This window comes from Falco cherrug, chromosome 2 (genome assembly GCF_023634085.1).
Source record: "Falco cherrug isolate bFalChe1 chromosome 2, bFalChe1.pri, whole genome shotgun sequence".
NCBI lineage: Eukaryota > Metazoa > Chordata > Aves > Falconiformes > Falconidae > Falco > Falco cherrug.
Window position 1 is genome coordinate 3,617,200 of NC_073698.1, and position 26,874 is coordinate 3,644,073.

Sequence of the window (26,874 nt, forward strand, 5' to 3'; positions counted from 1 at the left end):
GAGTCGTTGTGAGAGAGAGATCTATTATCCAAATTGCAAAGGAGTGGTTTATGAATCACGAAAAAGTTTGGATTATTCCCTCTCAGTCTCCTCCCTCGCCAAGCCTTGATACAACCTTTCGAGTCAACAGACAGACAAACCGTATGGCTTGAATTACACCCTGAGTTATGGTCTGATTGTGTGTTTCCATTTAACCCTGCACATGGCAAGACTTCATTCGCTGCTTCACTTTTTTACCCCCCCTCTCCAAAAGGTTTGTGTAACTGCTCGGGAAGAAGGGGAAAAAAATATCTTTAGACGAGCCCAAATCTTCAGCTATTCATCTCTCCCTTCCTTCTCTCCAGATTTTTTTTTTTATCCCCCCCCCCCCTTTTTTTTTTCCTGCAGAGAAGACAAATTATAAAAAGTGCATTTCCCAACTTAACGCAGGTGCCCGTGCCCTGCAGATGTTTCGGTCTGATCTGTTACAACAAATGTGTTTTGCTCTTTCCCTTCTGCTTTCCTTCTCACCTCATTAACTCTGCCTCTCACTTCTTCCAAGTCCTCGGGCACCTGGAGCTCAAGGAAAGGGCTGCAACTTCGTAAACATAAAATCACATTTCTGTCTCTGGAGAGCAGCCAGGAGGAGACAAAAAGCTCTCAAAGATTTCCCCCTCCCCCCCCCCCCCCCTTTTTTTTTTCTTTTGTTGTTTTCCCCTTCTTCAGTCCAAACAGATAAACAAACCAGGTGCAGGACTTAAATTCTTAGAGGGGTCCTCTTTGTCTCCAGGGCACAGCTTGCTTATTTTAGCAGTGGTATTAATAGCAGTAAATGGGTTTCCCTTCAGTTATTCACTTCAGACACCGCTCCAGGCTGCTCTTTGTGGTCTTTGCGGTGGTTTCCCACCCCACGAGAAAGCCAATAATAAAATAAACTGGAAAACCTGCCCACCACATTGCACCTCTGGATTCTCACAGCCCATCATATGGCACGCTGGCATCCCCAAGCTGTGACCACGCATCCCCCCCCTTGCCACACCCCCCCCCGGTCTCTCCCCACCCCCACCCCCCCCACCCCCACCCCCGGTCTCCCCCTCAAAGTGGTTTGGGATGGGACCGGGAACGACTGGAGCAGTCAGCATCACTTCGGGGAACCCCTTACCCTGGGAAAAACATGTCCCACCTGACCCCCAGCTCTGGATATAACCCAGCTGCAGCTTTCTGCCTCGATACCCTCATTTGAGGAGCAACTGGGTTGGAGAGGGGGGAAGGAAAATTTCTGAGTGTTTTCTCTGCCATCTGCAGTGTATTTTTCCATTTAGGCTGCTTTTTGGCTATCCCAACCCCAGTGCCTGGTGTAAAGGGTTACCAGAGAAGTGCTGTTATTACAAAGGATTTTAAATAACACTCTAGGGGCGAGTTCCCGGCTCCCTTGAAGTCCGAGACAAAACTCTGGCTGACTACAAGGGAGGCAGGATTTCATCGCCATGGGTTGTTTTGCTTTAATGCCCACACGGGTTGGGGTTTGATGTGTCCTTGAAGGCAGTGCTCCCACGAGCATCCAGGCATACTTCTTGTTTCAGGATATTTCTGTATCTTTTCATCTTTGGAAGCTCTTTTCTTCCCACCCCAGCACAAGCACACTGGAAACCTTCAATCCCTAATCCTGCCCGTGACTTTTAGTGTCTGTTTAGATATTTCAGACCCCTTATCTCCTCCCGTGAACTGCTGAACAACACAAGACTTGGGTGTAAAATGCCTCAGATGGTTTAAACCCCTCTCGCTAACCCTGATGAGCCAACATCATCTTCTGCTTTGCCCCTTGCCTTGAAAAAGTCACAGTTTGTTTTTTTTCCCAGCCCCCAGGGATGAATAGAAGTGATCTAACGCTCCCCCCCCACCCCCCAAGAGCTGCAAGCTTGGCCTGCAATCGCACCCCTGTTATTTGGGGAGGTAATAATGCCTTTTTCCACTTAGCCCAGCACAGGTTACGTTTGCAAGAGGAATTTGCAAGGGGAGGGGAGGGAGGGAGACTCTTTGGGGCAGACGTGATGTTTACAGCTCTGGAGAGCTCTGGGTCACTGATCAAACCAGCAGCAAGTGGCCTGCGGACTCCTAAAAAAACGGAGCTGTTTTGAGCTCAAGGCTTTTTTCTCTTCACCCCGAGCCTCTGTGCAGCAGCCCCACTCTTGCAGACAGAAAACGCTCCTATCTGACACCTCTGAGAGCCCGGTCCCAGGCATAGCGCAATATGAAGTACATAAAAACATGTGAGTATCCATCTCACATTTTTGCAACTTTCCCACCCAAGAAGGAGAGGTATCCACCTGCCCCCGCCGCCAGCCTGCAGCTCTCCCCGGGAGCACCGGAGCCTGGTTTAGGGGTAGCGCATCCCCAGATGACCTGCAGTAAGGATGGGAAGCAGGGGCAAGGAATGGAGGCGGGGGGCGGGTGGGGTGGGGGTGTGAGGGAAGCCGATTCCAGCCCTCAGGTCTCCCCTCTCCTTTGCAGCCCTCTGCATCTCCCTCCACCACTGTAACCCCTGGGTGTCCCTGCTACCCCACGGTCTCCTGGTCTCCCCTCTCCACTGCAGCCCCCTGCATCTCCCTTTACACTTGCAGCCCTGAATCTTCCCTCTTCCTTGCAGACCCCGGATCTTAGGCTATACCCTACACCCTTCTGCATCTCCCCCTCCCTTTAAGCCCCCGGGGCCTCCCCTCTCACTTCAGCTCTCGGGGCGTCCAGTATCCCTTGCCCTACACCCTTCTGCATCTCCCCCTCCCTTTAAGCCCCCGGGCCTCCCCTCTCACTTCAGCTCTCGGGGCGTCCAGTATCCCTTGCCCTACACCCTTCTGCATCTCCCCCTCCCTTTAAGCCCCCGGGCCTCCCCTCTCACTTCAGCTCTCGGGGCGTCCAGTATCCCTTGCAGCTCTTGGGTCTCCCCTCTCCCCTGCAGCACATGGGTCTCTGGTCTCTCTACACCCTCCAGGTCTTCTTCTCCCTTGCAGCCCTTGGGTTCCCCCTCTCTTCTGCACCCCACCGGGCCTCAGGTCGCTAATGCAGCCTCCAATTCTCCTCCCTGCACGCACCGTATCTTCCACCACCCTGCATCCCCCCGGCTCTCCCCTTGCAGCCTCCCCTCTCCCTGCATCCCCCCGGCTCTCCCCTTGCAGCCTCCCCTCTCCCTGCATCCCCCCGGCTCTCCCCTTGCAGCCTCCCCTCTCCCTGCATCCCCCCGGCTCTCCCCTTGCAGCCTCCCCTCTCCCTGCATCCCCCCGGCTCTCCCCTTGCAGCCTCCCCTCTCCCTGCATCCCCCCGGCTCTCCCCTTGCAGCCTCCCCTCTCCCTGCATCCCCCCGGCTCTCCCCTTGCAGCCTCCCCTCTCCCTGCATCCCCCCGGCTCTCCCCTTGCAGCCTCCCCTCTCCCTGCATCCCCCCGGCTCTCCCCTTGCAGCCTCCCCTCTCCCTGCATCCCCCCGGCTCTCCCCTTGCAGCCTCCCCTCTCCCTGCATCCCCCCGGCTCTCCCCTTGCAGCCTCCCCTCTCCCTGCATCCCCCCGGCTCTCCCCTTGCAGCCTCCCCTCTCTCTGCATCCCCCCGGCTCTCCCCTTGCAGCCTCCCCTCTCTCTGCATCCCCCCCGGCTCTTCCCTCTCCCCTGCAGCCTCCCCTCTCCCTGCATCCCCCCCGGCTCTTCCCTCTCCCCTGCAGCCTCCCCTCTCCCTGCATCCCCCCCCGGCTCTTCCCTCTCCCCTGCAGCCTCCCCTCTCCCTGCATCCCCCCCGGCTCTTCCCTCTCCCCTGCAGCCTCCCCTCTCCCTGCATCCCCCCCGGCTCTCCCCTTGCAGACTCCCAGCCTCCCGCCTGCTCTCCCCCTCTCCCCGCAGACCCCCTGCTCTCAGCCACCCCCACACCTTCGGCGTTTCGGAGGGCTCCGGCCGGGGCATCGTCCCCTCCCAGAGCTCCGGGCAGCGGCTCACACACCCACCCCCCGCCCGCCGCTTACCTCCGCCCGGGCTGCGCGGGCGCGGCGGGGCTGCGCGGGGGGCCGGGGCTGCTCTGGCGGGGCGGCCCGCGGAGCCGCCTTATATGCGGCCCCCTCGGCTTTGATATGCGGCGTGATGTCAGCCCGGATTAGCATAACAAAGGGCCCGGCGAGGAGCGTTCCGCGCCCCGCGGATCCCCCCGCGGGCAGGGCCGGGGCTCCGCGGGGCTCCGCGCACGGGGAGGCGCCCCCCGCCCCGGCAGCGCCCCCCGCACGGCTCCGCGGGGGCGGCCGGCGCTGCCGGGGGGGGGACCCGGCGTCGACCCCCCGGGACGGCCGGGACCTGGAGCCGGTGCCGCCGTGGTGAGGGGCGTTATTCTAATGAGCGGTTAATGATTAGCAGGAAAAATCGCCGGTTCGTGTTTTCCGTGTTTTCACCGGAAACTTTTAAAGGGCTGCCCCGGCGGAGGGTGCTGAGCCCGGGGGTGCGCGGCCCCTTCCCCCGTAAGGCACAGCGCTGCTGCTGCTGCCCGGGGCTGGCAGGTGGGCTGCTCCTCCCGCGGGGCTGGGGGACCGCTGCCCGCGCTCCTGGGTCCTGCCTCACCGCGTCCCGCTGGCAGCCCTCGGGCTGCCCAAGCTTAGTCCGGGTTGGTTTTTTTTTTCCTCTCTTTGACCTGTCTTTTACTTCTATCGGTGGAAAGTTCAGATGTTGGGATCTGATTTTCGCTTTCACGCCAGTATCGGGGGTGGAGGATTGGCGATTGCGTGGTAGAAAAAGGAAAGGAGAAAAGGAAAAGGAAAAAAGAAAAGGCGCGAAAAGGAAAAGGAAAAAGAAAAAAGAGAAAAGGGAAAAGGAGAAAAGGAAAAAGAAAAGGAAAAAATGGGGGGGGGGGAATGGAGAAAAATAAAAGGAGAAAAAGGAAAAAAAAAAGGAAAAAAGAAAAGGAAAACAAAGAGAAAGGAAAAGGAAAAAAGAAAAGGAGAAAAAGAAAAAGAGAAAAAGGAAATAAAAAGAAAGAAAAAAGAAAAGGAATAAAGAAAGGGAGAAAAAGGGAAAGGGAAAAGAAAAAGGAAAAAATGATGAAAGAAACAGGAAAAAAAGAAAAAGGAAAAAGAAAAGGAGCAAAAAGAAAAAAAAAAGAGAAAAGAAAAAAGTAAAAAAGAAACAGGAAAAAAGGAAGAGCAAAAAAGTAAAACAGAAAAGAAAAAGGTGAAAAGAAGAAAGAAACAGGAAAAAAGAAAAAGAAATAACAAAAAGAGAAAAACGAAAAAGAGAAAAAGAGATAAAGAAATAGAAGAGTTAAGAAAAAAACCCTTGAGAAAGAAAACACCACTGGCTTCTCAACCTCAAGCCTCATGAGTCTGAATTTAAGACGTCTGTGTCAGCTGTGGGCTGTGAACAACTGGATGCTGGTTACAAAAGTACCAGTGTCATTTCAATCATGCAGTTTAATTATGGGTTTCAGGTGAAAGGAAAGAAGAGAATAAATGCTTTAGTCTCAGGACCAAGAGACTCAGAACAAATTTCCTAAAGGTCTATTTTCGGAACAGCTATTATATAGGATAATATTTTTATGTACGTGTCTCTGTGCCGGAAAGATTGCGTTCATATACACAAGTCGCTAATGGGCTTTCCTAAGTGAACTGCAAAGAACCCTGTATACACAATCCCAAATTCCCAAGGCTGCTATATTACTTGTTTAAGACCCAGTTTTGCCAGCAGCTTTGCACAGTATGTCCATTTTTCTTTGTGTGACAGTTGCCCATAAGTGCTCAAACTTCTCAAGACCCATTTCCCCAGCCCCCCTCCCACCCCACTGCCCCCCAGAAACACGTACCTATGAGGAGGAGGTTTTGTCAGAGTTCTCCAAGGAGGACTTATTTACATGGGGAAATAGCCTGGAATATCTATTGCAGTCCGGCTTGCTGTGCAAACACCCTGATTTCTGTATAAACAGCCTTTTTCCAAATTATCTTAATCTTTAAAGGGCTGTTGGGAAAACGAAGTTGTTATTAATCAATAGGAGCAGCAGCAGTAAGTAGCAGTAGTTATATACTCCTGATTTTGCAGTAGGCACCTGCTGTGCTCGGAGCTGTGCAAACACCACACAGCAAGGCAAGTCCTATCACCAGACCTTCACGGTCTAAATATCGGTGCTGAGACTTGAATGGCCAGAAATGATGGTGGGGAGGAGGGCTATGGAAAGAAGGAAAGAAGGTTCCAGTCTGCGTGGTTGTCTTGAGCCCTAACAGTTTTTTAAGGTTTCTTGCGAGGGGACAACGTGCCGGGGAATCATTACAAAAAAATGGCACTGGGAGCACAAGTATCTACTCCTTGTGGCGTTCATGAGAGCTGCTTGTCCACGGTGTTCATCAGGACACAAGGGCATAGGAGATAGAAGTCAAAAGGTGGGATAAAGAGTAAGAAACCAGAAGGCTAGTGAGAAAGGATGTATACATAAAGGATATAGGGTAAACATGCTCTGGACTAACCACACGCATATAGGAAGTTACTCAGGAAGAGCTTCAGGAACTTTAAAACCAGCCCAAACCTTTAATCTGAGACAATTTCATGCACAGACAAGCAGCCTCCACCCCCAGCCCTGATATGCCGAAATATTTCAGCACATGTTTAAATCCTCCTAATCTCTGTGTGACACATTGGGCTCTAAGTGCTTTGATGAATCGGGGGTATTCCTTGCAGAAACGTTGCGGGTCTTTGTCTCCGGCTCCTCATGCACACAGCAGGGTGTGGGTCTGGTGGCACAGCGTGGATGCTTTATGGACACCTGGGAAGTGGGGAGCTGCCTTGGTGTGCACGTGGGGTTTTATTTCACAGGGCCTGAGTGCTGAACCAGGGGCCTAAATCTAAAAGTTTAGCAATCATTATCTTTCCTGCTGCTTCTGTGGGTCAAAGCTGTTACCATTTTCATCGGCAGAAGACAAATTGATTCACCATTTTCCATGGGGTTTTCGTAAAAAAGAACCGGCCACACCAGTGTGACAATAAATAAACCAGAGCTGGGGCTGTCCAAAAGCATATAAGCCCCAGGGGAAACAAGTGGTTGTTGAGCAAACAACCCTCTTTGTTTTCACAGCCTGCAAAGACACGGGCTTTATGTAGGGTATGGATGTATCCACCCATTATTAGAAGTGGAGGCATTTGGATGATATTGTCTGGATTGCATTTGCTAATTGACCTAATTACTAGACTTACAGAAATGTTGGGAAAATCATCTTCTTGTCAATTTTTAGAAATATATTTGGGGAGGTATAAAAATTTTTTTTAGTATGTCAGAAAGATACTGGGCTGGAAAATGAGTCTTTGTTGTCATCTGTTGCAGCAGATGCAGTAACCTCCAAAACTTGAAACCTTCCCGAATCTGCCAGCAAGTCCTTGCAGGATTTACCAGGAGTGCCTACAGAGCTGAGACATCAGACTTCCAAAGCAGCACAGGTGAGACTCCTGCCACCCAGACCAAAGCTACATCTGTCCCTGGCCTCACATGTAACTCAGAAGCAAGAAGGAATGTGTCCTGCAGCCCCTTGCAAAAGTCCTAATTCTGTTGCAGACCTCACCAGATTGATGCTACATGCACCATAACCCTTACACTGGGAGAGGGATGCCATCCAGGTGCTGAGGAGCTCACCTGGATTTCTATCAACTATATAGATGCAAAAAAGGAATAGTGCATTACTAATGCCCTGAGCCCACCCCTGCTGCCTTCGGTAGTATCGTTTATCATTCATTTTTATGCATGTGTCTCCTTACCCTCTCTTCTTCCATCTCCCCGCAAGAGGGGAAGACCCTCCACAGATGACTTAGGATAGCATGACACATAGGCAGACCCAGGACCTGAGTGTAAGCTCTCCCGGAGCAGCGGGGGCATGCTCCTTTATTTAAAAAAACCTCTAAAGGGCTGTGCCAAGATGTGGCACTCTGCAAATATTTATTAATATGACATAGTTATGTGTGCTGTGGGGTATGGTATTACAGTTTTATCAGTGAGTTTCAAGATGTGCTATGAATGAGCCACGAAAGCCATCTCACCCGCAGGGGGGTTAGGGTAGCACTTCACCCGGCGTTAGCGTGTGTTCTGCATGTGACAGTCAAAGGAGCCATTGATAAATGTCCTGGAGGTTTTTTTTAAATTATATAACGTGGACCAGCGTCTGGAAGGTGCCAGGCACCTGACTGCATGCCCCGTGACAGGATGCCATTCCTCCATTTTCAACAGGTTTTCTGTCCATCTTCAGACACAGGCTCCAGCTATAAATATAAATAACTTCAGGCTAGTGGCTATTTACTGGCCCGATGCACAACTGGCATGGAAACCTAAGCTCCATTGCCCAAAACAGGGTGACCACATCCACACTCTGCACTGGGAAACATCTCTTTTAGGTCCCCCAACCCCTGCCCAGACTTTGGTGAGTGTTTTTTTGGTGAGCAATGCCAATTAATAATAAATTATAGGTCAGTGACCAGGTTTGTGCCTTTTACCCTATGTAGATACTAGTTGAAGGAGGTGTAAGTTTTCCACTGGGTCTCTTAAGTTTTAATTTCAAGCATTGATAGGGACTTTTTTTTTAAGGCTTCTCCACCTAATAAAAAAAAAAATAACCAAAATCATTATTGTAAAAGTTTTGAGTGTTCAGCCACATGCTTTTTCTTCTGGCAGGAAGAACAAACAAAGATGGTTTGATGCTAAAATCTTTTGCAAAATGCTGAAGAGCAGGAGCATATATCAAAGTAATGACTCAGTAACTGAGGTTCCTCCAAATGACATCAAGAATGGTGCATTATACTTGAGTGTTTTTTCCGGACTGCCTCATAGCAAGCATTGGTACCCCTGAGGGGTAAATATACTGGTACAAGATGGGATATGGCCCTTCCTTGTCCATACAGCATCCAGGGAGAAATGCTACATCTCTAGGAAGAGGAAAATAGCTTCTGATGCATGGATTATTTTTTTTTTAACAGGAGGTTGCTCTGAAGCCAGACAGCGGGTTAAAACAAGAATACACTTTGGCAGGCACGGAGCAACGACTGGGGTGCATAGGAGCAATGTGTGAGCATCTGTCACAGCCCACAGCTACACCACCACCTGCACGGAGGGGATGCAGCTCAGTTATGTCTCAGCAGCTGTAAGGCAAATGACAGAAATGAGGGGTTTGTCCCAAGAAGATGCAGTCAGAGGGAAGTGAAGACTTTATGGGTCTCCTTGTAGTGCCCAAACCCTGGTGATGGAGACTAGATCCTACAAAGGCTATATACAAACTCCTTTGTACCTATGGGATAGAGAGCTTTAAAAGGGGATGAGGCCACTCTGTCCTTCCTCTGGCATGCAAGGCCACCCCTGTAAAGCAGGAAGATCACAGCAACCTGAGATCTCTCCCCCACCAGACATTTTGCAGAAGATTATAGCATTTTCCAGGGTGAAATGCAAGCCCGAAGCCTCACAGCTCTGCTTTACTATCCCTCTCTTCTCCCCCTACCCTGCCCTTAAGTAGCAGGGATTTTTGTGCACTAACAACCTGTTTATATGCCTGCAAAGGAGCAGGATTCAGAGCTGTAGCCAACAGTTTATTTTCCCTGAGTTTCAGTGGTGTTTGTCTCCTTCACCTTGTCTTTAATATCATCACTCATCACCTATGCTGTAGGAGTGCCCAGTCCATGCCCAGTCCCAGCCACAGCAGTGGCCAACTCTTGTCCCACTGCACCAGTCCAGCTCCCCTCACCAGCCAGAAGGAAAACAAAGCAGAGCTTCTTGACTCTTATGCCATTTGGCTGAACACCATGCAAGCCCAACCTTCCAGCCCTGGGACTGAGCAGAACATGCTTCCTTTCCGGACCAAAGGTCCCACCCCTACTCCAACACTGCTTTTTAAAGGCCTCCATCCTAATAAAAAACAGCTGTCAGCTCCTCTCTCCAAAGCTGAATGATCCCTACAGGGTGGGGTAGTGCTTTCTCTTCCCTACAAAGAAGTCCAGTAACCCCTCCTTTGCTGCGGTGTTGAAGCTGGAGTCCTCCTCACAGAGGAGGCCAACTGATAACAGTGATTTGCAAGAGTGGAGAGATGGAAACCAACTGGAAGGGATAAAGCGCCTGAATAGTCTTTTTGGAATAGGAGGAATACTGTAAAATGTTCAGCGGAGTGTCTGCCATTATGGTCCCAACTTTGTAAATGCTGGCTGAGAGTAAAAACACCTCATCTGTGAGCAAGACATTTGTTAGACATCCTTATTTCTGCCCATTTTTAATCTAGTCCCTGATCCCGACATTCATTCAGACTCTGTGATGGGAAGCAGGGACGAGGAGAAAGCTGTGCCAGGTTTTGCTCTGACTCAGTGGGTCTTGGGAACATCTCGTGCGCGGCAGCATGAGGGCCAGGTTATCCAAAGGGCTTTTGGAGAGGTTTTCAGACAAGACTGGCTTGCAGAAAAGAAGGTAGACTTTTTGCAGGGCTCAAGACAGCCCTGCAAAGGCATGTATCGATAAGACAAGGGGGAGTGGTTTTAAGATAAAAGAAGGGAGATTTAGATTAGATAATAGAAAGAAATCCTTCCTATGAGGGTGGCGAGGCGCTGGCCCAGGCTGCCCAGAGCAGCTGTGGGTGCCCCATCCCTGGCAGGGCTCAAGGCCAGGCTGGACGGGGCTGGGAGCAGCCTGGGCTGGGGGGAGGGGGCCCTGCCCGGGGCAGGGGGTGGGACTGGGTGGTCTTGAAGGTCCCTTCCAGCCCAAACCCTTCTGTGGTTCTGTGATTCTATTATCCTGCTGCCACAGCTCCTGGGCAGATATTTGAATGCTGTTTGTGTGAACATCCTGCAAAATCAGGATTTCTGTTGCCTAAGGGGGAGCTGAGAACCTCTGCAAACCCAGCTGTGACCAAAGGGGCTGAACATGTCTGAAGATTTAGACACGAATTGCTCTGCTGAAGAAACATTTTCAGACAAGGCAAAACAAAGCAAACCCGAGATGGGACATGGGTCACCTTGGTTAGTTGCAATCCACAGCTTTGAGTGGAGATTGTACAGCCCCCAGGCTGGGGGAAGTATCCCAAAGGAACCCACAATGCCTCAGCTTAGCCATGTATTTCTATTTGCAACTGTGAGAAAAAGGAGCTTTTTGATGGAGATTTGGGACAGCAAGGAGATTAATGGCAATAATCGCCTTCTGACCTAATTTGACAAGAGCTGGCAAGGTATCAGACAAGGTACCATGCTTTGAAACTCAGCCTGGAACCATTTGGACACGGAAAACCTCTCCCAGACACACTCTGCTCTATGTAATCATAAACGATAGTTAACACCAGGTTTTTATATTTTTACAAAAAAATATTACAGATGGACTTGATGTTCTTAAAGGTCTTTTCCAACCTAGATGATTCTATAATTCTATGATTCTATGATCTGTGTCGCTCACCCCTTACCTCTCTTGGAGATGTAAATTTGAAGCTCCTCTGGACAGCTCAGGTGGGATCTAATTTTCAAGCATCCACACCCCATTTATATCCCGCTAATACATGGCTCTTCTCTAAATTAGGGTGCTAGTTTCTCCTAAAAACCTGCCTGGCTGGATCACAGCTATGGTGACCCAGAGCTGCTCATCTGCTTGCTCTGCCGGGAGCCCAGCTTCCAAAAACCTGGTCTCTGATTTTCTTAGGCATCCTTTAAGATATCCTTAAGATATTTTTAAGACAACCAGCTTGAGTTATCTTCCCTTCCCTTTGGTTTTATTAAAGAATGGTCTTCAAGGGGTTCCTATGAAAACCCTTCATCCTTTCCCAGGAACACCCAGGTTTGGTTGTTTTTATGTAAAACTGCCAGGAAATTGTTGGAGATTAGTCCTTTTTGTTGTCAGCGGAGATTTTTTTTTTCCTGAGTGATTTCTCTCTGACCCTGATGGGATTTCTCTCTGTTTCCACCTTGACAGTTCAGTTAGGCTTTCTGTGTACCTACAAACACCTGATTACAGGCTTTGGTTCCTCTTCCATGATGGAGTATGTCCATCATAAAAATTTTGTGAAATACGTGCTGAGCAAGGTATAGCACTTTTGAGGATGTAGTATGGATTCAGGGTCTGACTTAGGCACTGAGTTACTTGAATTTTATTCCAGAGCCATTCCACAGGTTAATTAAAGGATGGCATAAAAACACAGAGAGGCGCTTTTTCCTTTGCCTCTTTGTAGCGTTGCTGCGCTATCGCTCAGACACTATCCTGCTCTCGAAAAACATAGGCTGTTACGTATCACTTATTCACTTAACTGCATGGAGTCTACAGAGTTCACCAAGCTATTTTAATTGAGAAAATTGGCAGGGTAAATGTTAATGAAGTTCCTTCTCTCCTCAGCAAAATGCAAGGCAGATTTGAAAGCCATTTGTCACTTTGCTCAAAAAGTCAAGGGCTTGGCAGGGTGATTATAGGGAGTTCATAAAGGTGAGGTAATGGGGAGGAGAAATGTGGCCTTGTCTGAGCCGCCTTACCTGGCCACATCCCTGCAGCCTACCAGTGCTGACATGTGTGAAGGAGGAAGGCAAAATACCAGCAGACTTTTCCCATGCTGAGCTGCATGCAGAGCAGCCACAAAAGTCTGAAGACACCATGCAAAATCCCCTCTTCTGACCCCATCTCCATCCTTGCTCATCACCAAGCACTGTGAGATGGGTCTAAGGAGAATTCTGGATGCTTCTAGAGTCTGTGCCTGGCAGAGGGTGGCCATGCTGACATGACCTAGGTGGGATTATAGTGCTGCTTCTGGGACATCCCACCCCAGCCCACCTGCCTAACACTCCATTTTCCCTGGAACTGAGGGTTGTTATCCTAATTCAGTAAGAAACCGTGCAACCAAACTGCAAGCAGTCCCCAGATGTGGCCTGTAGGCTGGGCTATAGGAGCATGGTGCGCCAGCTTGGTAAACCCCCTTCAACGACCCATGAAGTTCACCAAGACGCCACAAGCTTAGCTGCTGGAGGCATGTGGTGGTGTGGAGGGTGGTACTGAGAGTCAGCATTGGCATGTCGTCTTTGTAATGTTTGGGATGACAGATGTCAGAGAGAAATGGATGGGTTAATTTTGGATTTCCCCAGTTCCCCACTTGCTTGTGTGCAGGTTCACTGCTCTTGTCTCCTCTCCCATCCTCCTCCTGGGGACAGTGGACTGTCCTAGGTACAAAATCGCTCTTACTACGTGCGCACAAGTTGCCTGGAGCAAAGCAAGCCAGGGCCCCCAAACACCACTGCTGCAATATAAATACTATTCTTTATTTTTGAACATGGATACAAAGGCATCAGGCCTCCCTGAATTATCTCGATCTGTTAGATTGGCAGCTTTCTAATCCTGCAGAGCCAGGGATACCATGTCTGGGTGTGCATGTGCTTTAACAGACCCGGTAGGGAAGGACCATGCTGTCTATAAACCCACCAAGTCTGGATGCCATCCCAAAGGATGCACTTATGCTCACGCAGAGGTTGGAAGGTTGATGCTGTAACCATTTTGGGTAGATTCCCCATCCCTCTCCACTGTGGAGGTCTAACCAAATGCTCTCTTCTTGCCTTTCAGCTGCTGAATCCAGTCCCCACTTGACTCAGTGGAAAAGCTCTATTAATATCAACAGAACACGATCAGACATGAAAAGCTGCAGCCTCAATAAAGTATAATAATTCATATTCACTGAGGAGCTGATCCTCCTCCTCGCTGCTCCTTTTATCCCTCCCACAGCTGTGATAACAGTAAGACTTTATGCTACAAAAAACACCCAGAACTTGCTACTTCCATGTGAAAACACAACAGCTTCAATTACTGACTCATCCAAGTACTCTGTGGGACAACTCCTATATTTTTCCACTTTTTTAACATTTTGTGCTGCTCCTTTCTTCTGGTCTTCAGCACAAAAAGAGCACGCAAGCGTGCTTTTGTTGTTGGGGTGTTATTTTGTTTTCTTGCTTTTGTTGTGGTTTGGGGCTATTTGGTGGGATTTTTTTGAACTGGAGAAGGTGAAATAGAGGGGGCAAGGCGAAGGAGAATACCAGAATGCATTATGGCAGACACTGGAATGGCAAGCCAGCAGTTATCCAAGTACATGTGGCAGAAAGCATCTCTGAATAAACAATAGCAATAGAAGAATAATAATGATAATAATGATGATGATGATGATGATCATGAAAGCAGCAGAAATCTCTCTCCCATCTGACCAGGCCAAAGAATTAAAGGTTTGGCAAGGAACAATCTGAGAAAGTGTCTGAAGAGCTGGAAGGAGGTTCTGTATCAGAGAAAAGCCAAAAATGTGTTTGGCCACAAACAGCACATGATGCATTGCAAAATGTTTCACGCAGAGATATTTAGAGGGTGGGATGGTTGGCATGGAGAGGAAAAGGAGGGGAGGCATTGCTGTGGAAGGAGTATCTTTAGCCTTCAAACAACAGCCACTAAAATATCCTGAATGCTTTGCCTCCCCAGAGGTGCCAAGGGTTGAAAGTTTTGTGCAGAATGGCTTTCGTGGGATAATGTAATCTTATTTAAAATTATTTTTTAACTGCCCCTTCCGTAGTGAGAAGTAAAAGCCCAAAGACAGGGCCTGATGCAGGGATGTCAGTAGGCTTTGGATTAATGGGTTTTGGATTGGACCCATGGTGTAAGAGACAGTGCTCCAATCTAGCCATAAATAAAGTGGCTTCCATTAACGTTTATATTTTCTTTAATTTATTTAACTAAGAAAGTCAGCAGAGGCCCATAGGTCTCGGTATTAAGAATGAGCTGGCCAAGACAGCAGCAGATAAAGCTTGCACCAGTGTAAATCAAAGCTTCCATAAGTCATACTCAAGAAACCATGGGTGAGTAAGGCAATAAAATGTGACCATTGTTCCTTTATTGTATCATTCTCGGCTTTCACTTTCTGCTGGAGCCAAACATCATTTCTGCTCCATCTTTTTAAGAGGTCCTGGAAAGGATGGACCAAAACTGTTGCAAACCCAGGATCTAGAGCAGGAGTTCAGAAGCTGGGATTTGCAAGCAGCTCACAAATGCTTTGCCTCCCTTTATGGCCAGATAATAATAAAGATGAGATCCAGAAGCTTTATTACTTCTTTTTGTACTTAAATGTTGGAAAAGGCTGCACCTCCACCTTGTTAGACCCACATTATGAAAAACCACTGTAATCCAACATTGCTTAGCCCAATAAAGTTTGAGTTTACCTGCATGTAGACAGCGGTCCATCCTGGAAATGGACACGTTTAATTTTCCCCATCTCAGGGGTGCAAAGAGCTGGTGTGAGCCCTGCAAAGGGGCCGGTTCAGCACCTCGCCTCCCTCAACATGGGGCCACGGAGACGCTGTGGATGCCATTTTGCACCAGGGGAGAGATTTAATCTTTAAAGTTCATCTTGGCAAGTAGCCCTTTCCCCATCCCCGTTGTGGCACCCACCTCCTTAGACCTTTTGGGGGTACCAAGTGCACTTCAGATGCCTTTTTTTCCTTTTTATAATACCCTGCAGGACAGTACCAGTTTACGACTGTGTTACAGTGATGCTGTTCCTGCTACTACAATCACGGCTCTGTCATGATTTCCATTATAAACCTCGGACTGGATTTTTTTTTGGCATTTTTTTTCTTTTTCTGGGGTCTATAATTTGATCGTAAAAACTCATGCTGGGCTGAAATTCAGCTGCCAGGTCTTGGTTGGATACCAAATCTGATTTAACCCTGAGCATGCTGAAGGGCTTTCAGGTAGATGAAGGCTTTGCAGTGCTGAGCATGCTTGAAGTGTGGGAGACGAGTCCTTAGGGGCAGCAAGGAGGGGTGGTGTACTTTGGTTTAGGGTATCTGGAGACCAGGATGCAGGGAAAATGCAGCTGGGCAATGCCCCATCCCAACTGCCACGGTCTCTTCGGCATCTCTTGGACTACAGGCTGATATGCCGTATTCCTTTGACTGACATCTTTATTCCCCATCCTCATGGGTATCTCGTATTTGATCTATTCCTGAGCTCTTCACACCGAATTTCTTACTGCATTTAATGCATACTTTCATACAAAACCCCACAATCCTTAACTTTTACCAGATGTATGTCACTCAAAAGCACCTTGTCCCCCTTGCTCTATATCTTGCTGAATCAGGCCTTTGATCAGCTCTTGGAAAACAAGCCCTCCTCCAGAAAGACTGCATTTTCCCAAAAGCACCACTTCAGTTCATGTGGTTTTCAAGTCTGACAGCAGGTCCAGCACACCAGAAACCACTGGTTCCTGGGGCCAAACTCATCCGTTCAGTGTCTCAGGACTACCACCAGCTCAGACAGCTCTTCAGGCATCTCTTCAAGGAGGAACCAAGGCAAGGACTCAATAAAGCTGAGCACAGCACTGACACAGCTACGTCATGGACAAGGGTGGGGGGCAGTAGCCACCAGCAGGACACATTGCATCACGGGGGAAAGAATGGGAACCGCTGATGTATCAGCTGCCCACGGATTCCCCATCTCTGTAACTGTGGGGGCAAAAAAAGCGCAACGAAAGGGAGTGACACTATTTTGCAGTTATGGTGGGATGGAGCAAGCACACTTCCAGTTCAGCCCACCTTCTTTAGATACATTCTCTAGGCTGGAAATAGACCTTTTCTGTTGCGGTGCCTCTCTCTGTTTTTTTTAACTCCATTCTTTATACTTAAGCATGCAGGTTTAAATGCAACTAAATCAGCGTGAGGTGGATTCTGACAGCATTGGCTGAGCTTTGCTCCTACGGACGCTGCTGCTCTGGGATGGTCTGTATGTCACCCATTGCGCTGATGCAGCTCTGCCCATAAAAGCTGGTGGTGTAGATGTGCTCAAGCTCCAAAAGAGCAGAGCAGATGTCTCGGTGTCTGGGATGCTACAAGGCACCTCTAAGAAAGCTTCCCCGATGCAGTCTGGAGAAAAGGATGTTCCCCTCTAGACCTCTTTATCTCTCCCTATTGCCTAGGGATGGATGAGAAGGAGAAAAGGCTCTTAATTAAAGCAATGCAGCACAAAACCGGGACGCTGTGTCCTCATCTGGAAAGCGGGTGTAATAGCACTTTCCTAGCCTGCGGGGGCACAGTGAGATGCTGTTAAAGACTTTTGCATTGATCAGATACTTCAGCCATGAAGGCTCTCCTGGGAGCTTAAAATTGATGGGATGAGGTATCATGGCTGTACAAACCCCTAATCTATCAAAGCAATAATCTATGGAAGAAAGATACTTTACAACGCACTTACACAGCAGATGGTAAGTGACTTATGATGTATTCCACCTATCATCCGCAGGAAAACAGTATTAATAAAATATGCTGACATGACAGATTAATAGCTCAGAGCTGCGGTCCAGGAGAGGTTAGGACTAGCCTATTCTTCCTCTGGGGTTTTTAACAATAAGGAATTAGGTAAATGTTACAAACTGAAGATTATGTGCAAGCAATATTAAAGCAAGGCTTTGGTCTGGATGGAGACCGTAAAACTGGTATTGTGGGACTCAGTGCTTATTCTGCTGCGGTGACACCACTCTGACTTTGCATGGTTTACAAATAAAACATGGTGCTTTTTTTTTTGCTGCTCGTGCTGCCAACCCATCCCAGGAGCTGAAAAGCCAGATGTGCTCCTCTGGCTCCAGCACCACCTCCAGCAGCACCGGGGGTCTGATCCTTCTCATTCTTTGTATCACCACTGTGATCACTCCCATCCTGAAAAAAAAAACCAACACCAAAAAGAATCATAAAAAGGGTTGAGTTTGGTTTGTTTTTTTTTAACTTTTTGGAAGTGAAACACGAAGTCCTGCTGAAGCTTATCACTGCTGAGCGAATTAGTGGGTTTGATCCTGGTTTAGAAATGGAGATTCTGGGACTGCATTCCCTGCTCCAGCAGTGACTGGAGGGTGTTGCCAAGCCCATGATTTCACCCCATGTCCCTATTCCTTTCCTTGACCTTCCCATCCTCATTCCACTCTCCAGGGCAAAGCCTGAGGGGAGGTGGAGGGAGGGCAGTTATTCACGCCAGCTAATTTCAAGGAGCTATAGTAATTGTCTGAGATCCTCTGGCTTTTCCATAGTCAGTAGAGGGAGAGAGGATGCTCCAAAGGGCAATTGGGAGCTTTTTCCATTTCAGACTAGCATAACCACTAGGTCTACAGCATGTTTTTGGAAATGTGGATCTCTGCTTTGTAAAATGCAACAGAAAATCCGGAGTTACTTTTGCATCTGTGATCTCTGAACTTAGACCTCCATCTCACAGATCAGTGGGACTAAGCTGGGTAGAGATGCAGTTCTCACCGCAGCTGCACCAGAAAAAAACACTTCAACATGACAGTATTGGTTCTTTTTTTCTTCTAATACCGAGCTCTTTTGTCAAGGTGACTGTGTCCATGTTGGAGTGACTGACCTATTGTCAATGCAGAAGGGACATGGCTTAGTGGTGGACTTGGTATGGTTAAGGTAATGGTTGGACTTCATGATCTTAAGGGTCTTTTCCAACCTAAATGATTTGAAGGATGGAAGGACAGAAGGATGGGAGGATGGACGGACGGACAGATGGAAGGAAGGAAGGAAAGAAGGAAGGAAGGAAGGAAAGAAGGAAGGAAGGAAGGAAGGAAGGAAGGAAGGAAGGAAGGAAGGAAGGAAGGAAGGAAGGAAGGAAAGAAGGAAGGAAGGAAGAAAGGAAGGAAGGAAAGAAGGAAGGAAGGAAGAAAGGAAGAGAAAAGAACAAGAGAAAAGGAAAGAAGTAAAAAAAGAAAGAAAGAGAGAAAGAAGGAAAGAAAGAAAGAAAGAAAGAAAGAAAGAAAGAAAGAAAGAAAGAAAGAGAAAGAGAAAGAGAAGGAAAGCAAGAAGAAAGCTACCTTTGTTCTTTGCTACATTACATTTAAAACATCACACTAGTAGTAATATATTGGCTTCATTACACAAAGACTGTAAAGTCCAGCTAGCTCATAATTCCACCAATAAAGATCATGATTTGCCAATAAAAATTAGGGCAGCCACTGATCCATAGTCTAGATTTCCTGCCTGGGATGGAATTGTAAAATATGATGATCAAATCTGGTGCAAAACACAGCAAATGTGCAAACTAAGCCAAGCAAAAGTATTCCCCTCTTCTTGCCACTGCCATATGAACCCAGACAGGACCAGGTCCTTCCACAGAACAACCAAAACCACCTACAGCAGCTGCGATGAGGAACCTCATTTTTTAAGTTATATGGAAAGTCTTTGCTCACCATTTTATGTGCAACTTTTTTAGCAACTTAGAAAAAGAGGCACAGAGAGACTTGATTGAAAACTGATGACACAATCTAGCCCTGCTTTTAGCATTTTGGCATGCAGCACAAAAGCATTTCTGAAATCCCTCCAACATCTAGAACTGTACCTGGAATGTTTTTAGGACTAATATTAAAAATACATGGTAGGCTAGAGGCAGGTCTACTCAGGGGAGTGAACATCAAATGAGTTACCTTCCTTTCTGTCTGTAAGCGATAGAAAGACAAGAGTCTTGTGTGATATAGTTTGCCTCTGGGGGAAAAGAAATCTTGAGAAAGCACCGTCAACTTAATTTCAAACTATTTTCTTTGGTGTTTTCTCCAAGAGCCTTAAAAATGCTTGCCATCTCATAAGCACAGTTACGGGTGCTGTTCAGTCAGTTTGCAACCCCACCGCTGAGCCCTGGTCTTCCAGGAACACCTGCCAAATAAAATGTTTGAAAAAAAAATACATGTGGTCTTTACTTAGAAGTCTTGAGGGTATCCAGATCGTAAATTTGTTGTGGAGTGTGTGGCAATGCTTATTTACTCGCAAAAGATTATTTTCTTTGTGGGAGATTTTCAACCTAGTTAGAAAGTCAGAAAGCACTGATCATAGCAAATCCATAATGTACCTCAAAGTAATAGCTGAAGGGACTCATCAAAATTCATCCTCCGAGAAAAAGACACAGAAGACATTCATTTGTGTTGATGAAGATGGCCAGGGGAATAGTAACATCATTGTTAGAGGGGTGCAAATAAAAAGAAAAACTCTGGGCAGATGAAGATCATCTGGATTTGGTGTCTGAAATGGAAGTGAGACTCTGCTGAGCATCGGTGAAAGAGTAGGGCAAGGTACGCTGCCCCGAGCAAGAGCAAACAGCCTGTGGTCTCACTACGGCTGCAAGGGTGAAGCTGCCCCTGGGAAGCTTTGGGATGAGGTTTTCTTTCAAGTTGCTAGTTTTATTTGAACTTCAGAGTTGAAGCTTGGGGTGGGACTTGGGAGGGGAGAGCTTTTCATGGTCTTCCTCACCATCACATTTCTCCAAGGGGAGGGTCTGCATCTGCATTGATGTTTCAGTTCCTAACAAACCCAAACCAAAGACCCGCTCCAGGGGAGCACCCACCACACGCTGACCAAGAGCAGGTCCACAGGACCAGGCTATAGTCCAAAAAAATGCCTCTTTGAACTGTGGATGGAAAATCTTCAGCACTTTTGCACTCTGTGTAGCCAGGTGGTGTGGACATAGCCAGATGTCTTCACCCAGGGAGCTGTGGCTAATGTTGGGGTATGGATGAAGACAATACAAAGAGCCACAGAAGCTCCTAGCAGTGGGATTAGTAAATCATGTCTATGCTGCCAAATAACAGAGGCCTAGCGAGTGTCCCTGGCCCAGAGGCCAAGGTGTATGGGCCAGTGGGTGTCCACACCACTCAGGGCTGCCCCTGTCTGGAGCACATCCCCCCTACACCGCACACAGTGCCGGCTTTCCCCCAGCTCCCATGTTGCCCCTCCAGCCCCAAGACATAACAACAGTTTTGTGTGTTTTGGCCAAGTTAATCTGTCTGAAATAATATGCGGGCTGTGCTGCAGACCACCGGAGTGGTTGTTTTCTAGCATGAAACTGATGCTTGAGGGTGTGAAGCCTGCTGGGATAGTGCTATAGGTCTATGCATGGGACAGAAGGGGCCAAAACAGGTTCAGACTCACACTCCTTCCCCACAAGGACTTTTGAGTAAGCTCAAGGGGGGCGAGCCATGTAGACCATCAGGTCTCAAGCTCAACTTCTGATGTCCTCCTGGTCAGCAATGCAGACAAACCCATTTTGCTGGGTCAGCCTTGGTGACCCTGGGCTCATCCCACCGAACATGGGCTGGAGAAGAGACGTCGCCCTTTTGTACCATGCATGTACAATCTCCTTTCTTTGCACCGTAAGAAATTCAGATCCAGCATGACAAATGCATGTCTGGGGGAAGAGTTTGAAGGAAATCCCATATCACCCCTCCACTCATCAAAGTCCTCATTTCTTTGAAAGTGAACCGCAATAAAAGCAATATTAAAACAAAGAGGAGACCAAATCAGTGTCTTTAGTGAGTGCATCACACATTTCTATGCATTGGGCAGGAAACATCTGACCAAACATGTTCATCAGCATGTCCCCTCGATCTGAGGTAGTCATGTCCAGCTTCTCTCATAGTCAGCATAGAAAGGGGGACACTTTGAACAACCTCTTCTCCTAAATGCAGCCATGGAAGAAGACAGATGAACTGCTCTCCAAGAAACTCTCCATCAAACACAGAGGCAGCTCAGGGTACCAAAAGACATCTGGTGGCTGATGCAAGTGAGATGAATCCATGTCCAGAAGGGACCAAGAGCCCTTTCATTTGTCACATTGATGCAAGTACTAGCACTTAAAAATAATTCAGATGCTCAGGACACCCCCCATGGGGATGAAGGTGGGATGGGTGATCTGGTGGAGGGTTTGCAGAAGAAGGGAGTGTTGGACCTGAGATGTGGTGAAGGAGATTCAGCAACAGTGGAAACATGCAGGGTTAAACCAGCATCTCTATGCAAAGAGGAATGCATTGGATTAGACAGCAAAACATTTCCAGCATCTGGGAGCCACAAACAAGCCCCAGGAAGAAAAGATGTGGCAACTGCACTATTTAGTTAGGAAGAATAACATAGCCCTCTCCTGTCAGCAGGAGCCATAAACCTCTCTTTGTGGGCATGGGTGAAAGGCAGGTCCCGTGACACCAGCATGCAACCCACCATGCACGGCCAGTTGGGATATCCCAGCCTCTTGCCAATGGCATTTTTGCAGCAGTGATGGCCCAGGAAAGCAAATCAACCCCGCTTGCAAACTCACTGACCTCTGAAAAGCAAGCGTTGGCTGCCAGGGTGTGATGCTCTGGGGCACGTGTTTGCAGGATCCAGCCCCAGCGGTGGAGCAAAACACAGCGAAAGGCACGTAATTAACTTCAGATGTACCTGTCAAGATGTCACGGACACAGACCCAGAGAGGAGCAGCGTGTTATTTGTTTCTCATAATGTAACAATTATCTTGTTGTAAGAGGGGCTCTCTCCCGCGCTCCCTCTCTGCCTCTTGTTTTCCTTCCACATTCATTCACACATTATTTAACTTTTGACTTGGACACAGCAGGTAAAAGCATTTAACAGCTTGGCTGCTTGTTCAGACGGAGCTGGGAAGGGGAGGAGGGCAGCAGACAGCAATTTTTTGCATTAAATTTTCAAGTTTTCAGCACTGCGTTTTTCTAAAGGGGGGGGGGGGGGAGAAGGAAAGGGAAAGAAAGGGGGGGGGGGGGGAGGAATGGCATTCCACAAAGACCGAGTCACATTTTCCAGCATTATAACATGCTCTCCACTGTCCCCAGCCTTCACTGGGAGACGCATTCCCGCTCCACAGCGGAGAAAAGGTCAGTGGTAAAAATTTCGCAGGAACTCCATCATTGTCCTCGCGGGACATGTTCATCAGGAGGAGAGAGCCGGGCGTCTCGCTCTGTCGACAGAAATCCACATCACAAAACGTATTATTGGGGGGAGGTGGGGAAGGGGGACCCATGGCCAGAGAGCCCATGACTTCATTTCACAGGGGTTGCCACCGCGGGATTATTTCCCCCAGCTCACTGGATACCCGCCGAGGTGTACAGCAGTGCGGTGGGGATGGACAGACGGATGTTTTGTTGAACAAATGATAAAGGCAGGAGAGACTAAACAAGGCGGATGTGATTTGAAGTGCTGGAAAATCCTCTGCCCCAGGGGAAAATTGACTTTTAGTTTATGTAAAGAAAGGTATAACTCTGCGCTGCTGCCAGGTACATATCCATCTGAGCTTGCACAGAGCAGTTCTAGCAGCCAACGGGATATAACAGCATTTGCCCAGTGGTAGTTACTAAACGGAGTGAGATTTTTAATGGGGAGTGAAGCTGATCATTGCAATAATAACTCAATCTCCTGGATTCACCCCAAAATGAGAGTGGATGCTGGAGCGGTTGGTTTTCGCCAGGAAAGACACATGGATGTAGGGCGAGGGAAGGGGCTGGTACCCAAGAAACACGAGGCGCATCCTCCCCAAAGTGGGCTGCTGCTGACAGTTGAAATGCCTCTTCCCCTGGCAGCTGATGCACTCCAGGGAACTCCTCCACTTCCAAGAGATAAAAGCCTCAGAGGACTGTTTATAAAAAGGGTAATTATTAAAATCAGTGTGCGAATTGATTGTGTTTCTCTTTTGTCATGCATGCACATACAGACAGGACACAGGCAAGTTTGTACCCTTCGAAAAGCATCCCCACAAACAGGAGCACAGTGAAATCCAGTACTCTCCAAACAGCATGGTTTGTCACTTTTTTTCCCTCCAAACACAACACAAAGGTTTGATTGTGCTTGAGAAAAGGACAAAATGCTGGGAGCTGCACTGGAACCCCATACCCAGATGACTTTGAAGTGTATTTGAGTTTTAAAATATTGCTTCTGAGCTAGAGGTTTAATTTTTCTGGCATTAAGTTGCTGATTAGTTTTGCTTTGTGTTGTGGTGTTTTGTTTTGTTTTTTTTTTTTTTTAAAAGAGTCACCAACCTCAAACCCAAAGTCGCTTTTAGCTTCTTTTTCATGTGGCTGAATCCTTCCCATCTTCCCCAAACTGTATCACACTGATCGCATCAAACAAGCCATTCTCTGTGGGTCAGGGCTATATGTATCACCCCAGTTACAAGACCACATATGAGGCATCAATATTTACATGACACTGTTTACCCAGGCAGTATGGGCACAATTAATTTATCTGAAGTGAGAAGGCCTCACTGTGCTCCCTGTAACGTTTCCTCTCTTTTCTGCAAAATTAGGAGTGAATGTGCATGGCACAGCAACATGTGGACAACCCCTGCTATCCGTACAGCCAGGGGGAGGATGGGATGGAGCGCAGCCCTGCCAAGGAGGTGTGGGGGTGCTGGTGGATGAAAAGCTGGACATGACCCGGCAATGTGCGCTCACACCCAGAAAGCCACCCGTGCCCTGGGCTGCATCCCCAGCAGCGTGGCCGGCAGGGCGGGGGAGGGGGCTCTGCCCCTCTGCTCCCCTCTGCTGAGACCCCCCCACAGCGCTGCGTCCAGCTCGGGGGTCCTCAGCATCAGAAGGACACGGACCTGTTGGAGCGGGCCCGTCGGAGGCCACGGAGCTGGTCAGAGGGCTGGAGCCCCTCTGCTGTGGGGACAGGCTGGGAGAGCTGGGGCTGTGCAGCCTGGGGAGGAGAAGGCTGCGGGGAGACCTTAGAGCAGCTGCCAGTGCCTGGAGGGGCCGACAGGAAAGCTGGGGAGGGGCTTTGGGCAAGGGCAGGGAGTGGTGGGACAGGGGGGAATGGCTTGAAGCTGAGAGAGGGGAGATTTAGGTTGGACATGAGGAAGAAACCCTTCCCCGTGAGGGCGGCGAGGCGCTGGCCCAGGCTGCCCAGAGCAGCTGTGGGTGCCCCATCCCTGGCAGGGCTCAAGGCCAGGCTGGACGGGGCTGGGAGCAGCCTGGGCTGGGGGGAGGGGGGCCTGCTCATTGCAGGAGGGTTGGACTAGGTGACCTTTAAAGGTCCCTTCCAACCCAAAGCACTCTATGAGTCTGTCATTTTATGTTATATTACACCATGCATGCGTTCATTGCACCCATGCACGTCTTCACCCAGACTGCTGCCTCCAAAAAAAATGCCTTGGCATGAATCTCTCTTTCAGCTCGCACCCTACAGGTCTGCTGAAATTTTCAGTGAGTGTCTAAAGGGCTTCAATTTTGCATTTACTGGGGTTTCATCCTACTCCTCTAGCCATCAGTCATAAAACACTCAAACCCAGGGTTAATATGCAAGCTGTAAATATTTCGCAGTGTGGCAAAACTCCCCTGGAGGGGGCAATATCAAGCATTCATTTTCCATGCATCCCTACAACTTGTGCTATGGGTCTGGCACAGGCAGTCGGTGCCATTCCAGTTTGCATGCTTTCCATGAAGCAAAGACCTTGAAAAAACGTGGGAAATTGCAATTGCTCTGGGTGGCCCCAGAGGCTCAAGGCCACTCGGAACAGAGCACTGAAATTTGCCTTTTGGGGATGACCTGCCTGTGGTCAGCAGGGCCCAAGGAATCATAGAATTACAGAATCATTTAGGTTGGAAAAGACCTTTGAGATCACGAGGTCCAACCGTTAACGCAGCACTGCCATGTCCATCAGTAGACCATGTCCCTCAGTGCCGTATCTATGTGTCTTTCAAACACTCCCAGGGATGGTGGCTCCACCACGTCCCTGGGCAGCCTGTTCCAGTGCTTCACAACCCTTTGGGGGAAGAAGTTTTTCCCAATCTCCAATCTAAACCTCCCCTGGTGCAACTTGAGGCCGTTTCCTCTTGTCCTGTCACTTGTTTTCTGGGAAAAGAGACCGACCGACCCTCCCACCACCATCCCTGCAGCCTCCTTCCAGGCAGTTGTAGGGACTGAGAAGGTCCCCCTGAGCCTCCTTGTGTCCGGGCTGCCCCCCCACCCCCCCACGCCCCCCCCCGCTGCAACAGCACAGGCAGTGCCCACTGCAGGAGCGAGTGGCTCAGGGCTGGGTGCCAGGGGAAAAGGTGCCTGCAGAGGTGGGTACCAGGGGAGCAAGTCGGGGGGGTGGGGGGGCGAGTGCAAGGGGCTCATCCCTACAGGGGCGCGTGCAAAGGGGTGACGTGGTTGCAGGGGTGGGTGCACGGGGAGCAAGTGCCTGCAGAAGCGGGTGCCAGCAGCAGCAGTGGGTGCGGGGGGAGTGCAGCGGGATCGAGTGGCTGTAGGCGGAGTGCAGGGGCGGCTGCAGGGGGTTCAGGTAGCTGCCGGGTGCGGGCGGGTGCACGGGGGGAAAGCGGGGGAGGGGGAGGGGCGAGGGGAGCGCTTGGCCGCGTGGGGAATACAGCGGTGCTGCCGGCGGAGTGGCGCGGGGGCGTGACGTCAGGAGGCTGTTGGTACAACACAGTCGGGGCAGCGGTTTATCGTGTCGGCTCGTTGGTCTAGGGGTATGATTCTCGCTTAGGGTGCGAGAGGTCCCGGGTTCAAATCCCGGACGAGCCCTTGTTTTTACGCCCGCGCACACAGTCAGTGGGGGAGGCTTGCGTCTTGGGTGGTTTTTTTTTAGCACCTCGACCCTGTTTGGACGAGTCACACACGCGCCCACCCCGTCATCATAAAGGAAAAGCCACCCACCACCAGAACGTGCGTGGGAAGGGAACAAGAAGACAGGGAGAAAAGTAGAAATAGGGCTCGTCCGGGATTTGAACCCGGGACCTCTCGGACCCAAACCGAGAATCATACCCCTAGACCAACGAGCCGCCTGCATAATGGTTTCCTAGAATTACCCTATCAGGGGAGTCCCACCGGCACTGTTGCCGGATAGCGACCTGCAGGTCTGCGTCTCCTGCATGTAAAATTACCGAATCAGAGTGGTTTGGGTTGGAAGGGACGCTAAAGACCAGCCAGTCCAACCCCCTGACCCGGGCAGGGCCCCCTCCCCCCAGCCCAGGCTGCTCCCAGCCCCATCCAGCCTGGCCTTGAGCCCTGCCAGGGATGGGGCACCCACAGCTGCTCTGGGCAGCCTGGGCCAGCGCCTCGCCGCCCTCACGGGGAAGGGTTTCTTCCTCATGTCCAACCTAAATCTCCCCTCTCTCAGCTTCAAGCCATTCC

The 26,874-nt window shown here is 49.3% G+C and overlaps 1 protein-coding gene and 2 non-coding genes across 3 annotated transcripts in view; 1 reads left to right on the forward strand and 2 right to left on the reverse strand.

Moving 5' to 3' along the window:
- The window catches only part of WNT11 (Wnt family member 11), a 28,591-nt gene extending 24,542 nt beyond the window's left edge, over window positions 1-4,049 (reverse strand). Inside the window, exon 1 of the mRNA XM_055702541.1 lies at window positions 3,981-4,049. The gene's annotated coding sequence lies outside the window, so the exon portion shown is untranslated. The remainder of the gene's footprint in view (window positions 1-3,980) is intronic.
- Window positions 4,050-26,193: 22,144 nt separating this feature from the next.
- Window positions 26,194-26,265, forward strand: TRNAP-AGG (transfer RNA proline (anticodon AGG)). Its single transcript has one exon. It is a non-coding gene; the product is annotated as a tRNA-Pro (tRNA).
- Window positions 26,266-26,450: 185 nt separating this feature from the next.
- Window positions 26,451-26,522, reverse strand: TRNAP-UGG (transfer RNA proline (anticodon UGG)). The gene has a single exon. It is a non-coding gene; the product is annotated as a tRNA-Pro (tRNA).
- Between the last annotated feature and the right edge of the window lie 352 nt (window positions 26,523-26,874).